Below are 14,473 nucleotides of genomic sequence, written 5' to 3'. Positions count from 1 at the left end.
TTTCCCCAGTGAACAGGATGTGCATTTATTAATTCTAGAAAAAAAAGCCTTTCTTGATTTCTCTAGTTCTTAGTTTCTCTAGTTCCCTTTAAAATAAACTATTATTCCACAATGCAGAGCATTACATGGCCAGTATTTACACATGATATTTGTGATTTAAAGAAATTAACACAAGCAGCTTTTGGAGATTTAAGTGTTGGCTGAGTTATTGCAGGATAAAAGACTAGAGATGTTGGTAAGAAGAAGATCATTTTGGGAACGCTGAGAAATACACTGATAACAAGAACACTTCCTAATGGGGTTAGGCATACTTTTGATGAAGATGATGAAGTTAACAGACTGTATGTTTACATAGATACTGAAATGAGGATTGTATTTTAGATTTTGTGTAGTTGCTAGCATCGAACTGTGTGTTGGATGCACATGAATTGAAGGAATGGGCAAACATAGCTGATGCGGATCCACAGAGCCAGCATATTAAGATGTTTATAATTAGAGGCAATTTGTTTAAATAACTAGGTATGGATACTGATGTGCAAGAGAGGTGGAAAGGCCGTTTCCTTAAGCCAGCACTATAAAATATTTTATTCTCAGTGTGATGCTGCCATTTCAGTTTCTAACACTGTGTATAGTTCCATCCACATAGCGCCTTTACTTCCATCCATTTCTAATCTCTTTATCCAGTACAGAGGATTTGGAGCCTATCCCAGTAAGCAACGGACACAAGGCAGAATACACCCTGGATATAGCGCCAGTCCATCACAGGACAGACAGACACAAACACACACACACCAGGGCCAGTTTTCCCATAAACCAATTAACTTACCAGAATGTTTTGTACGAGTGCAAAGGGAGTCATATCACACATATGGAGAAAAACCATGTAACCCAGAGAGAACATGCAAACCCCACACACAGGATGGCAGGAATTGAACCTAGGACCCCAGTGCTGCAAGATAACAATGCTAACCACTTTGCCACCATTATAAATGGATGGATATCTTACTTATCGTTCTAGTTCGCAGGTTTGCATGCATAATTTAATTTTGAAAGCCACTGAGACATCAGGTACTACTGTTGTTTTTATGAAAAAGAAACAAAACAAAAAGCATACTAACAACTGTGTCATCCTACTCCTTAGTTAATACATTTTATTATTCATAAACAGTTAAAATTGTTAGCAAAATATTTTGAATTATATTTAACCCTATTCTTTCTTTAGTTTTTAGTTTTTCTTTAACTTTCTTAATTAGATGTATTTAAAACAGTGAACTAAGTGTAAAATACCATTCAGAAATACAATCGAGAATAGTTTTGTGGCGTTTGTATGGATGAAACGTTTCTAAAATGTATAACGCAACAAAATTAAAAACGATTAAAATCTGTAATCTTTCCACTTGTAATGTCATTAGACAGAACAACACGTTTCTGCTTTGTCTAAGGATGGTATCAAAAAGTAGTCTAAGTGGCGAGAAAGCTGTGCTTAATGATAAGTAAGTGACTTAAAAGTAAAAAGAGATGGTTCATATTGCTTGATTAATTGTAAAAACTAAGTTATAAATGCAGACGCGATCGCTGCCATAAGCGCTCCAGGCAGCAGATCGCTCGTTCTGCTCTGCTGCGCTCCGCGCCTCCTCCCTCTCTCGGTGCCGCGCCCCTCTGACGGAGCGCAGTGGGCGGGGCGCTATTTTCAGAGCCTCTGATTGGGAACAAAAGACCTGCTGATCAGTTTCACACAACAGGAAGAGAAAAGAATGGGATTTGTTCTCTTCGAAACGTGTGTCTTTATGGAATTCGTGTATTTTAAACGTTTAATTAAGAAGTAAAAACCTTACAGCGTACACAGAGATTCTGAGCTGATCACGAGGAAGAAAAATCACCCATTTCTCGCGCATAAAAAGTGTTTTTTAACTCTCGAAACCTGTTTTTATAGGTTTTAAAGTCGTGCAATGTCTAAGTTAAGCCGGAACACATCATTATATCTCATTTTTTATTTCTTTTTAAAAAAAAATCGTTTGCCCAGCCTACTGAAAATACAATGACTGACAGCGCTTTTTACCAATCAGATCGCCTTATTTCTCACGGTCCTTCTTCACACATTTACTACAAAGTCAATAACGTTCAATAGCCTCCAGGTTTGGAGATAAGCTAGTCTGGGTTATTTTGGATATACATCATGCTTCAGAATAAGGTAAAAACATGGGATTCATATATATATATATATTTGCTGGATTTTGCTTTTGCGGTTTTGTTGGTAAAAAGGTATGATATTGACATGTTGTGCTGGCCGGGTGTTTTTATTGGGGTTCTGCTAGTTCTTTAATTTATTGGTTTACTGCACAATAGTGTCATATCTGTGGAATAAACTTTATGGTTTTGTTGTGATGATATTGGAGAATACGTGCATATGAGAAAATGTGTGGAGCTATTTGAAAAAATCTTGCGTTTGTCTTTTAAAAAAAGAAACGACACGATCCGAAAGCTTACCTCTGTAAATATATTAATATCGAGTGGTATTAAATGCAACTTTTTTGTATAGACGTAGCCTGGCAAAGAATAATTAGCACAGGACACAAATATAATTTGGGGGTTCTTTTTTTCTAGGTGAGTATGTGGTCTGATCTGTTCTTAGTTTTAAAAAATAAAAATAAAAGAAATGACATATAACGATATTTTTATATACACAAAATACGGCGCTGGTTCTTTCACGCAGAGGGGAAAACAAAGAAAACATGTTTAGTTTGACAGTTTTTTACATTCCATCTGCCCGTTACAGAAACGCATCTACACTGAACAACAAAAAAAGAAAGAAATGACATTACAGAAATAGGCAGGTCACCTCACCGAGAACTACATTACGACAATAATTAATATAAGACTCACAATTGCGTACACTTAACAAACGGTGCTAAACATAAGTCTCTGTAAAGAATGAAGGAACAGAAAATACAAGGAGCATGTGAAACCCATTACTTACAAATCAATAAACAGATATCCCTAGCCCGAGAAGTTGTCTAAGAACTGGCTACCGCCTCAGTGTACTCCGTTAAAATCTAATACCCCTCTTGCTAATCTTGTCTCAATCCTATGAAATACCCCTTTATACTCATTTAGGGTGCAAATAGGGAAACAACACCGTATTTACCGTTACAACTCTCTGGAGTCATTTCGGGTTCTTTTTAACGGTCGCTCACTGCCTCTTAGTCCCTACTGCCCATGCGCAGAACGCTGAACTCAACTGACAGGAACCGCGAGCTAAGAGGTAGCGCCATCTAGTGGATTTGGCAGAACAGGCCGCTCTTCACCACTGGGTCACATAGATGACACTTTTCTAAAATGTCTTTAAAAATAAAAGCGATTACAATTGGCACGACTGTTGACTTTTCACGATAACTCCTAAAGTTATGAAAACACTTGTGTGCGTACAAAATACATGTGGCTGTTTCCACAGCCTTCACTGTCGTTTTTAAGCCATTTGTTGACCACGCTAGAATATTCTTCTGTCCATATCTTTGGAAGGGAAACGCAGAACCAAATACATTTTAAAGACCACGACATGTGAAAGTGTTCACAGCCTCCACATAAAACTATCACTGAGCTTATTCTCTTTTTTTAAACCTCTGTATTCTCGTCGATGCACTGTAAAAAACATCCTGTAAAATTTACGGTAAGAAATTGGCAGCTGTGGTTGCCAGAAATCTACCGTAAAAAAATGTTTTTAACATCATACCATCATTTTTTCTCCTGTTAAGAGATGCTTAGACACAAATAAGGCAACTACCACTTAATAAGAAAACTGAGGGCAGAGTAGGTGGAATTTTATTTGTCAGTTGTTTTTGTTTGCATAACATGGCCATAGCAGAGTCTTTGAAACCAAAGTTTAAAAGTAGAAACAGGTTGAAAAGGTCAAATCACCAAATAAAAAGAATCATTCAGCCTCAATCATTTAGAGATCAGCCAGAAGGAAAAGTAAGACACTCCAGAAGCAGGGTTGAGAAGCATTGCTTTAATAGACCGATCAGTAAGTATCAGTCTCTAAAGAGGAACAATCTTACTCTCTAGCTTGATGGCGAGATCAGAAGAAGCTGCTGTTTTACCATGAGAGGGTTTGGGACAGGGGAGAAGAAATAGAAGCAGCAGAGGACAGATGCATTGAAAAGCCAGGAATCAACACAATAGGTGACTGCACAAACACAAATAATGGGAATCAGTGCACTTTGGCAAAGCAGGTTAATCCCATCGATGCTCTGTTAATTAGTATTTGGTGATGCCACTTTGTCAAAGACTTAAACCAGGTGATTTCAATCATTGTATCATACTGTAGACTGCAATGTGAATTTAATCTCAAAAGGTCCAGTCACTTCATTCAGTCAATTACTTGAAAGAAGGCAGGTGTGAAACTCAAAAACTGAGCATTGATGGTATCCAACTACTTTTGAATTAGCTTAACCAAGAGCTCAGCTGGCATGGTCGTATTCCAGTACTGGGGATGAGTTTTTACTGAGTTAAAATCTGTAGAAACTTCAGGAGAATTTTCCAGGGTTCTTCCATAGTTTAGTTCCAAATAACTGATCAAGTCTGCATATGGATATACAGTAATTAGGAATAACTCTATGTAGATCGCTATTGCACTGGGGTTCCTAGATAAGTGTGTAGATCTGATGGGCAGCATGGTGGTACAGTGATGAGCATTGCTGTCTTGCAGCACTGGGGCTCTTGGCTCACTTCCTGGTGTGCTATCTGCAACACTAAATTAAATAAAGTGGTTAGAAAATAAATGTGATCTAGTTGCTTTTATAATTTTATAGGAATACCTCCTACTGTGTCCTTCAGGTGAAGCCTGTGAGAATTGCCCTGTGCTAACTAAAGCCACGCTTGTGCCTTCTCGCTGTTTCTCCAATGGAATCAAGCCTGTGCCGCCGAACACCCAACCCAGGCCTGTCCATGACACACGGCCCTCAGAAATGTACACATTCAGAGCAATTAAAATGCTGCCCTTACAGCTCAAGACGGTTGTGGCTTTCATAAACAGTGCACTGAAGCTCGTTTCCAAACTTGTAACTTTGTTTTTGCTTACTGCCACACAGGTAGCCTCCTACTTTTATGAACATCTTTTCTGTTTTTTTGTGGGGGCTGGAGTGGAGAGTGTTGATTAAGTTAGGTTGTTGTTCAAGCTGGCATCTTTTGTGGTTTTATGTGCTTCAAAGCAGGATTGTGAACTTGGCAAGGGAGTGAACAGAGTCGACAACACTGCTCGAACTCTGTAAAGATGACAGCAGTGCTTATCATTTTTTCACTTTTCTCCACTGTGTCTCCATTTGTGTCTTGTCTGCAGGTCTGATAACTCCCCTCCTTTAGTAGCAAGACCTCGCTTGGCTGGAGTCCCCTCCAGAAGGCTGATGGCTGCTTCCAGAGTGGAGTACAGCCCCAATCAAGGTGCTGACAGCTGGAGCTGCTGGCCTGTCATTTGTTTGAATGAGTTTGCTTTTGTGTATGAGTGTGTGCTGAGAAACCAGCTTTGAGACTGGGCAAAACTGAAAGTAAGTTTCTGTGCTTTACAGTAGAGTACAGTAGAGATTGAAACTTCCTGTCTGCTGGGACTCAGAGTTAAAGAGATAAATAAGATAAAGACCTTGCCAATTATTCTTCTCCGTCAGTTCTTGCATTTGCCCTCCTTGTGTTGAGGTTGCTGTGTGTGTCAGTGTGTCTGCTACTGTGGGCTGTGGTGTTGTGAGATTGGTGAAAAGGGTGACAGTTCTGAAGGGTGTTGAGATATTTTGACCTTGTTTTGTAGGGGTGACCTCAGATGTGAGTGTAGTGGGGCAGTGGCTGACCTATTCTAATGGGCCTGGTGAGTCTGAGGAGGACAGGCTGATAGTGGTGTCCCCACCTGCTGCCAGACCCCCGGGCCGTGTGCCCCGCAGAGTTTCCAGAATCCCCACATGTGAGTCGGCTGCACCATTGGTTAAGATGTCATAATGATAATAGGGACTGGTACCAGAGTTACATGCAAAACCTCACTGGTAACAAAAACTCTCTAATGGCCTGTGAAGAGGGATTTATTACAGACTTGACACTATTCCTTTCTAACATCCCACCTTCATAACTGTACAAAACGAAAATAAACTTACCTTTTTATCCATGATACAGGATTCTCCAGGATCAGGGAAAAAAAATTGTATTACTGTATACTTGGTTCTGCTCTGTCTTTTTAAACTGCCTTACATCAAGAAAAGGCTCTTCTGCTGCTGCTGATGTGGTAAAAACATTATGTTTCTAACATTCGTTTTCTTGAATGTTTTTTGGAGTCCTTTTGTAAAAGTTTAGAGGATAGTAAGACTGGCCTTGGGGATCATTGTATTGTTTTATTGATTTTGAGGATCGTTCTGATTTTGGTGAGTTATTAATGGGCGGCATGTTGGCTCAGTGGTTGGCATTGCTGCCGTGCAGCACTAGTTTTTATGGGTTTCCAGGTATTCCAGTTTCCTCCCACAGTCCAAAGACATGGTGGTAGGTTAATTGGCTTCTGGAACAAGTGGCTTTGATGTGAGTATATGAGCATGTCTGTGTTTGTGTCTGTGTGCCCTGTGACTCCGGCTCCCTCCCTCATGACCTTGTATTGGATAAAGTGTTTAGAAAGTGGATGGATGGATGAATGAATTGAGAATTTATCAAAATTGGTTCTTGAAAAAGAAAATTCCCTTAAGATAACTGCCCTATCAGAGAGGGTTGCAACAAATCAGTTTCAAAGACCTTCAGAACTGTAATGTGAACTCTTACAGACATGTGAACTGATCTGTAGACAATGGGCACAAATCAAGCCACGCTAGAGATAGCAGCACAACCCAGGATTTATTGAACTCTTAGGAGTGGATATGCCAGTACACATTACTGTTCACATTTCAACTCCAGCTTTAGCAACACAGCAACAGATAGCGTGCCAGAGTTTTAGAGTATTGGGTGCGACGTTTTGGTTCTGTGAGGCAGTAGATCATCAGGTGACAAAAGCTCACAAGGTGATGATATCTCCAGATTTACAGAGAAAACCCCAAGGAGCTCCTTCAGAGTAAGCAAACTCATTTGCAGTAGATTCTGGCCAGAATACAGGTGGTTTTAGTTTTTTGTTAACCCCAGCAACTCTCTTTCCCCACCCAGTTATCCCAGAGCCTTACCAACCCCAGGTTTCAGGGAAGAAAGGGCTCCTGAGGATGTCACAGAACAGTGGTGGAGAGGACTCGGACATGCAGTTCCTGAGCCCCACCAACCCTTCCGACAGAGAGAGAGGTGTGCTCACAGAGGAGGGTCAGGCCTGAAAGGGGATCTGCAGTCCCAATTTCTCAGGCCGGTTATTAAATCTTGAAATTTTTTTTCACAAAGAAGTGAGAGGCTGTGAAATTTTCAAAGCAAAAAGCAAATCCTTGATGAGTAGCCCAAGAGTCACAGCTGAAACTGATTCGGGGAGTGCTGCTTCCTGCTATTGACATTTCTTCTCTTCCCACCAGATTGCCTGTGCTTTGGTTGTGTCTTTGGCTCATAGATGTAACTGGACTTTTAGATGAAAAAGGATTTGATATCTCACAAGCTGTTAAATGTTTTTTTTTTATTTCTCAACAGAACTTTAGTCATAGCATTAAAACTCCCAATGGATTTTGGATACACAGTTCCACGCATATGCATTACTTAACAGCTAAGGCTTGGGCTGTCTAATGGTATACTTGATACTTGATGTCTAATGATATACAAATGATGCTTGGGCTGGTAATGATAATGCTATGCTAGTTAATTATATTAATCCTTAACATCTTTCAATGTTTGGGAAAACCAAGGAATGAGCTATGTTTGGCTGGTTTTGACAGCTCCCGTCCATGGTGGGGACAATGTGCCTACAAAGACTTCCTGCCCTCTCTGCGGACATTCCAGCGTAGAGCGTACATTTCTCACAGCCCCAGGAGCTGCTGGGGGTCTGGGCTCTCAGCCAGCTTGCAGGAATGTGGACCCTAATGTTGGCATGTCCAGCACCTGATCCAGCAGGAAGGAGAGCAGTCTTCTGTGCAGATCCCTCTGCCCCAGTTCCCAGAACACTGCAGGGAAGGATACACATCCATTCCTTTTCTTTCTCCTTTCTTTCATCTTGCTCAGTTTTTATTAAGTGATCATAAAAATTGAGGAACATTGATAATGGTAGTTTGGATGATTTTTGACAACTGCAGTTTTGATTCCAATTTTGGTGATAGTAGTACTATTGATTACTGTTAAGTATCAGACTGAGGACTGATTGCCTATTATGAAGACTGGTAGTGGTTACAGTCAAGTTGGTTTGCACAATCTTGACCTCCATGTGGTGAAAGAGCAGGGGACTTGATGTAGTGTTTTAGCAACAATGGCAACTTGTTAGGAAGACTGCCATCCTGACTAACCACTAAAGCCTTCACAATAGACAAGCAGTCCTCACCCTTTATTCTTCTTAAAGGTCAAGTGGAAATATAGTTTCCTCTCAGAACGTTATGTACAGACAGTATGTGTAAGCCCTGTCTGTGTTTTTCAGGGGAAGCCCAGGGAAGGACCTTCCCAGAGCTCCTCAGAGCCTCTCAGATGTGCTCCACAACCTGCCGCTGTGTCTTCAATGGAATCAAACCCGTGCCCCCGATCTCTCGAGGCACCAAGCCCTTGCCCGACAGGGCCTAGGGTATGCCCAGGGACTCAGGAAAGGCAAGCCAGACAGGGCGCCCCTTGGAGCGCCCAATGGAAAGTAACCTTCAGCTTTATGGAGAAGAGGAGGCAGTGGACTATGAGGAAGTCAGAACACACCAGTGGTGGACATCACAACATTCTTGCCTGTGGGGTTGGGGATCTCAAAATTGACAGCTCTGTTCCAGCTCTGTAAAGATAACTGTCAGAGCAGTGCTGATTGTTATTATTTTTTCACTTTTCTCCTCTGTCTCTGTGTCTTCCCTGCAGGTCCGATTACTCCCCTCCTTTAGTAGCAAGGTCTCGCTTGGATGGAATCCCCTCCAGAAAGCTGATGGCTGCTTCCAGAGTGGAGGACAGCCCCACCGAAGGTGCTGACAGCTGGAGCTGCTGTCTTGTCATTTGTTTGAATGTGTTTTCTTGTGTGTATGAGTGTGTGCTGAGAAACCAGCTGTGAGACTGGGCAAAACTGAACAGTAATTAAACATTACAGCTTGGGTTTTGAATGGGGCACAGTCTGTTTCAGTTTTTTCTTTTCTAGACTAGATTACTGCATTTCCTAGTCATTTTCATCAGTGAAAAAACTGTCTTTGTCCACAGAAAACACAGTAGCTGTTCATTATTGCTGCCTACTGGGTCTTATTTAGAGATAAAGAAATAAAGAATAACACCTGCCCACATTTTTCTCAGTTGATTTTGGCATTTGTACTTCGGCATGAGTGTCAGTGTGTCTGCTGGGTTTTGAAAGGTGAAGGGTGTTGAGAAATGCGGACTTTGTTTTGCAGGGGTGACCTCGGATGTGAGTGTAGTGGAGTAGTGGCTGACCTATTCTAATGGGCCTGGTGAGCCTGAGGAGGACAGGTTGATAGTGGTGTCCCCTCCTGCTGCCACACCCCCGGGCCGAGTGCCCCGCAGAGTGTCCAGAATCCCCAGACGTGAGTCGGCTGCACCATTGGTTAAGATGTCACTAATGATAACAAGGACTGGCTCTGAAGGATAATTAGTTTTTCTGAGGAAAAACAAAGGAAAATTAACTATTAAGCCTTGATTCTTTGTTAAATTATGCATTATGTGATGCATTATGTGATAGTTAGCCCACAGAGGAATGATAATATCAGATGGGAATGCAGGCTTTAACTAATCTAATGTAGTCAATGGGACTCTGGATCATGATGATAGAGTTTTTGTAGTCAACACATTTGTAACATAGGCAGAGATGTGATATTTTTAAAGTCATACCAATTTGTTGGTGTAATTTCTGAGCCTCAATTTGGTGAGTTGCTTTCAGTCGAATCTGGCTATTATCACATTATTATTTTAATATTGTTGCGTCCATTTCAGTGATGCCTGTCAGGCATTGTAATTAAATCATACATTCCAACTCACTAACACTTTAAAAATAAAACAGGTGATGCAGTTATTAATGTCAGTTTTGAAATCTGTTCATAGGTTCTCAAGAGCTCAGTGCAGGTCTAAGTCTCAGGGCCAGTGCTTTGGTCACTTTGTCTCTATAGGAGTGTTGGGGAGCTCCACTCGAGTTGCTTCTCAGCAGAGCCTGATGTCGTGCCCTGGGCAAGGCACCAGCACTGGCAACACAAGTGTCGAGCCCCTGGCGCGAGTCTATGGAAAGGCAGTCCAACACAACAGTCACCCCTACGTCGAGGAGGTGAGTAAGAGGCCTTTATTTCTCTTTGCTTTTGTTTTGAGTTTTTTACAAACAAAACTTTTGAGTTTGAAAATGCTCTGTAGGTCTTTCATTTTTGTGTTTCATCAATGTCCTAGTTTTTTATAATACCTTCTAAAGTATATTTATTTATAAACACTTCACATCAAGACATCAAAAACAATCAAGATTAGTAATAATGTCTCCATCAGCATACGTGTGTACTCTGCATACTGTAATGCCATAGCACACAAGTGTAACTACAGTATATTATGATCAAGTCCTGTCTACGTACTGACCTAATATTCACAACAACAGTATTTGAAGCCCTATACAGACAGTATTCTGGAATAGAATATTAGAGTATTTTAGATGTAAAAATACAGCCTGGAAAGGAATTGACCCAATAATAACAAACAGCAAAAATCTGTTCAGGGGTTCACTATATAGGAAATAACAATGATACAGGACTAATATGTTTCTTTTTCCATCTATAATATATTTGGTATTTGAGGGAATTGATCATTTTGGGACCAGCCAGATTGCTTACAATGATCAGGCACAGTTATTTATCTCAGAAATCTCAGAAATTAAAACATTTTTAATTTTTTTGTAGACCTTGGGGTTCAGTATATAGGAAATAACAATGAAACAGGACTAATATGTTCTATTTCCATCTACAGTGGTATTTGCATCAGTGGTATTTGAGGGATTTGATCATTTTGGGACCAGCCAGATTTCCTTCAATGATCAGGCACCGTTATTTATCTAAACATTTTTACATTTTTTGTAGACTCTGGTGGATAACTTGTGAAAGCCTTTAGCTTGCTTTTAGAAAACACCTATCAAATCCCTTGCATGGCACTTTCATCTATGTACTGTACTTAATTATATCAGCAGCATTATAGAGTTGCTGTCATATGGCTGTAAGTTATGTTACAGCAGCAAAATATAGAGGAAAATCAAAATAAAATGCAAGTATATGTATATGAATACTATGAATCACAATTCAGTGCTGTGAAACAATTTATGTCATGGGGTCCAACAGTAAATATTTCAGAGGACTCAAAGTAAAAACTTTTACCAGGACTGGTCCAGCTGGTCTCAAAACTGAGCCGGGCCAGGATTGCCCAGGGTTAACTTGTGCTTTTCTGTTATTACAGACACACAAGATGGGGCACGTCCAGGACCAGTGGAGGAGCGTGGGGAGTCTTAAGAAACGCCTGCGCATGACAGGGGGGGATGGATCTGCAGAGGAGAGGGATAACGTTGTAGATTAAACCGACCCAGGGACGCCAAATAATGTAGGGAAAACCGGTTCAGGGACGCCAAATATGTAATCATAGTGGCTCTCTGAAGGCACCAGTTCTGTAGGGTTTGGGCATTTACTGAGACAATTATTAATTGTAGCAGTAAATCACAAAGTTGATTCTTTTGATGGCTTTAGAATCCAACCATGCGACATAACTCAAACAACGCGCACACACAGGTACTAATACACGAGGATACATTTATTAATACATAGAATATGCTTATAAACCTAACAGATCTTATCGAGAGGGTTATCAGAATACAAAAGGTATATTCGGTCAGTTACAAAGAGTTATACATATCAAGAGGACATACGTATATCATTCATTAAGACCGTTTCATAAATGAACTTGGTTATAACTTCTACATTAGATACTCAAACAAGTACATAACTCTTAGGAATTAAATTGATATCAACTGGTTGGGATAACAATTGAATTCTCGAGCTGTAATGCATTGAAGTTGAATACTCATCCAATCTTTGGGGATTCAGATCTCCTGCGGGCACAAAGAAACAGTTGCAGGCTGTTGCTGTCCAATCCGCGCTCTCTGGCTCCGTGCTCATTGTTGGCATTAACTAGCAAAGTTTGTGCACAGGAGAAAAGATGACTGTGGGTCCCAGCAAGTCAGGAAGAGGACCGGTTCGTTCCTGATGAAGAGCTAGTTCTGAACAGTGATTCAGCTTTCCACAGTTCCGACCTGTTCACGAGGCCTGCTGCTGGCTACTCTCTGGCAACCTCCACTCTAGACTCTTAGAACAAAGGAAAGTTCTGGCACTCGGACACACTGGCCGTTCCGTGGTTGTCCGGACTGAGTCTCAGGATGGTCAGGAGGCGCCCTGCGAGAATGTCCTGCCCTTGGGAGCCTTCTGCTCCTGGGCCGTCCTGCCCTGGAATTCTCCTTTGAATTCCCTTTAGAATCTGAATCTGAATCTTGTTGAATCTGAATCTGAATCTTGTTGAATCTCTCAGGCTCTCTGTGTTGCCTGTTTTTACCTGGAGGAACTTCAGCTCATTGATTGGCTGAAAGTTCCATGGGCATCAGAGTCCCACGTGGGTTACTCGGCCCTACCAGTCCCTGATTGGTTGATCAAGGTGAGATATGAGTCACTTAGTCCTGACACTTAGTAATGCAGTCCAGATGTCCAACTGGCACTCCCTAGACAGATAGGCGCCAATGGATGACCATTGATCATGATAGCCAGGCTTAGCTAAGTGCATCCCCCTTTGGGAGCTGTCCTTATCAAAAGAAAACATGTTGCATGAATAGTTTCTCTGTGGCTGCACCACAGAGATGAACAGAGAAATGGGGCCTCATTTGGGAAGGCTCAGAACACTTAATTCTGCCTTATTATTAAGCCTCACCGCTACAACGTCTCTTTCTGCCTCTGAAGAGTACCCCCCATATCGCAGGTCAGATCACCATCTCTGAGCTGGCCCTCACCCAGAGCCTTCAGTTTCTGGCCTCTGACGACTGGTATGCATAAAGCAGTACAATCAGCATCCAACTATTCCGCTTTCTTTGAATACAGTTCTGACTAGTGAAAATATAGACCTTGCTGCCCATAGCTCTATACAGTTAGACCTCTTTCTTTGTCCTGGTTGATATATTTCTTTCCTTTCACTGAATTAAGGGAGAGGAAGGTTGACGGACTGACCTTCATAAGGCGTCTGTTCCAGCATCACCCCGCCATCCTGATGAGCAGACTGCACAATGTCTCCCAGGCGCTCGTGCAGGAGGTGTGATCTCTCCAAAATATTAATTGTTCATTTGTATGATTGCTTTTTACTGTTTTTGTATCCATTCTGAACCATTTATAGAGAATGGTTCAAGAGAGGGGTACAGACGAGGCTCTGCAGTGCTGGCGGTGGTTTGCCTTTCCCCAGGTGAAGAACTTGCGATCAGCTGTGTCTAGGATGGCAGTGGTGTGTCTGAGAGACATGTTCACCTTCCTGCAGAGAGGGATGGACCCGGAACTGGGCAACACAGTTAAGGTGCTGCTGCACAAAGCCGGAGAATCCAACACATTCATCCTTCATGTACCCCTGCTCGTGCAATCAACGCACTGCTGAATGGAGGTCTGAGGTGAGGGCAGAAATATACAGAATAGAATAATACCCAGAATCTTAGGGTCTGACTTCAGGAGCTGTGAAGGGTCATTTACGTTTCACGGAGCTTTAAATCAAAGCATGTACTAAAGAATGTTTACTACAATGCTAATATCCATTCATTTTCTAACCACTTTCTTCAGTTTATGGTCATGAGTTAGCTGGAGCCTATTTCTGCAAACAGTGGGTGTAAATCAGGCCAAACCTTGGACTTGTCACCAGTCCGTCACAGGACAGACACACAGACACGGACACGTGCACACTCACACCAGAAACACATGAGAACACACAAGCAGATAGCACCCCAGGTCCTGGTGGAGAGGATGGGCGCACGTAACCTCCCCAGGGAACTCACCAGCTGCATCCTGCCTGCTGCCACTCGGCTGGCACAAGACGCCTCCCAGGAAACCAGGTACAAGCTTGCTCTTTTCCTAGACGGGTAAGATGGTGATTTCCTTCAAGGAGCCAGCTTTGCAACTCCGTGGTGCAATGAGTCTCATGCAAAGATTTGTCATTTCAGACACTTTGGACAGCGGTTGCTGTCTTCCCTGAAGCACCGACTTTGAGCAAAAGGTACTGTCTGTGATCTGCGGTCCTGTATTTTACAGTACAGCTCTAATTTTAAAACAGAAACATTTCATTTCCTTTAAATTGAAAATGTAGGTCTAAAATTTATAAAATCACAATCTACATTCACAAACAC

At 41.7% G+C, this 14,473-nt stretch overlaps 2 long non-coding RNA genes across 2 annotated transcripts; both read left to right on the top strand.

Annotated features, from left to right (window-relative positions):
- Positions 1-1,559: 1,559 nt before the first annotated feature.
- LOC138226269 (uncharacterized) lies at positions 1,560-5,927 on the top strand. Its single transcript, XR_011184459.1, has 3 exons — positions 1,560-2,191; positions 5,336-5,436; positions 5,795-5,927. It is a non-coding gene; the product is annotated as an uncharacterized lncRNA (long non-coding RNA).
- Positions 5,928-8,539: 2,612 nt separating this feature from the next.
- Positions 8,540-12,360, top strand: LOC138226263 (uncharacterized). Its single transcript, XR_011184453.1, has 4 exons — positions 8,540-9,059; positions 9,474-9,623; positions 10,178-10,354; positions 11,515-12,360. It is a non-coding gene; the product is annotated as an uncharacterized lncRNA (long non-coding RNA).
- The last annotated feature ends 2,113 nt before the right edge of the window (positions 12,361-14,473 follow it).

Source organism: Lepisosteus oculatus, unplaced genomic scaffold, assembly GCF_040954835.1.
Source record: "Lepisosteus oculatus isolate fLepOcu1 unplaced genomic scaffold, fLepOcu1.hap2 HAP2_SCAFFOLD_121, whole genome shotgun sequence".
Classification (NCBI taxonomy): domain Eukaryota; kingdom Metazoa; phylum Chordata; class Actinopteri; order Semionotiformes; family Lepisosteidae; genus Lepisosteus; species Lepisosteus oculatus.
This window is presented reverse-complemented; position numbering and strand designations above follow the sequence as displayed.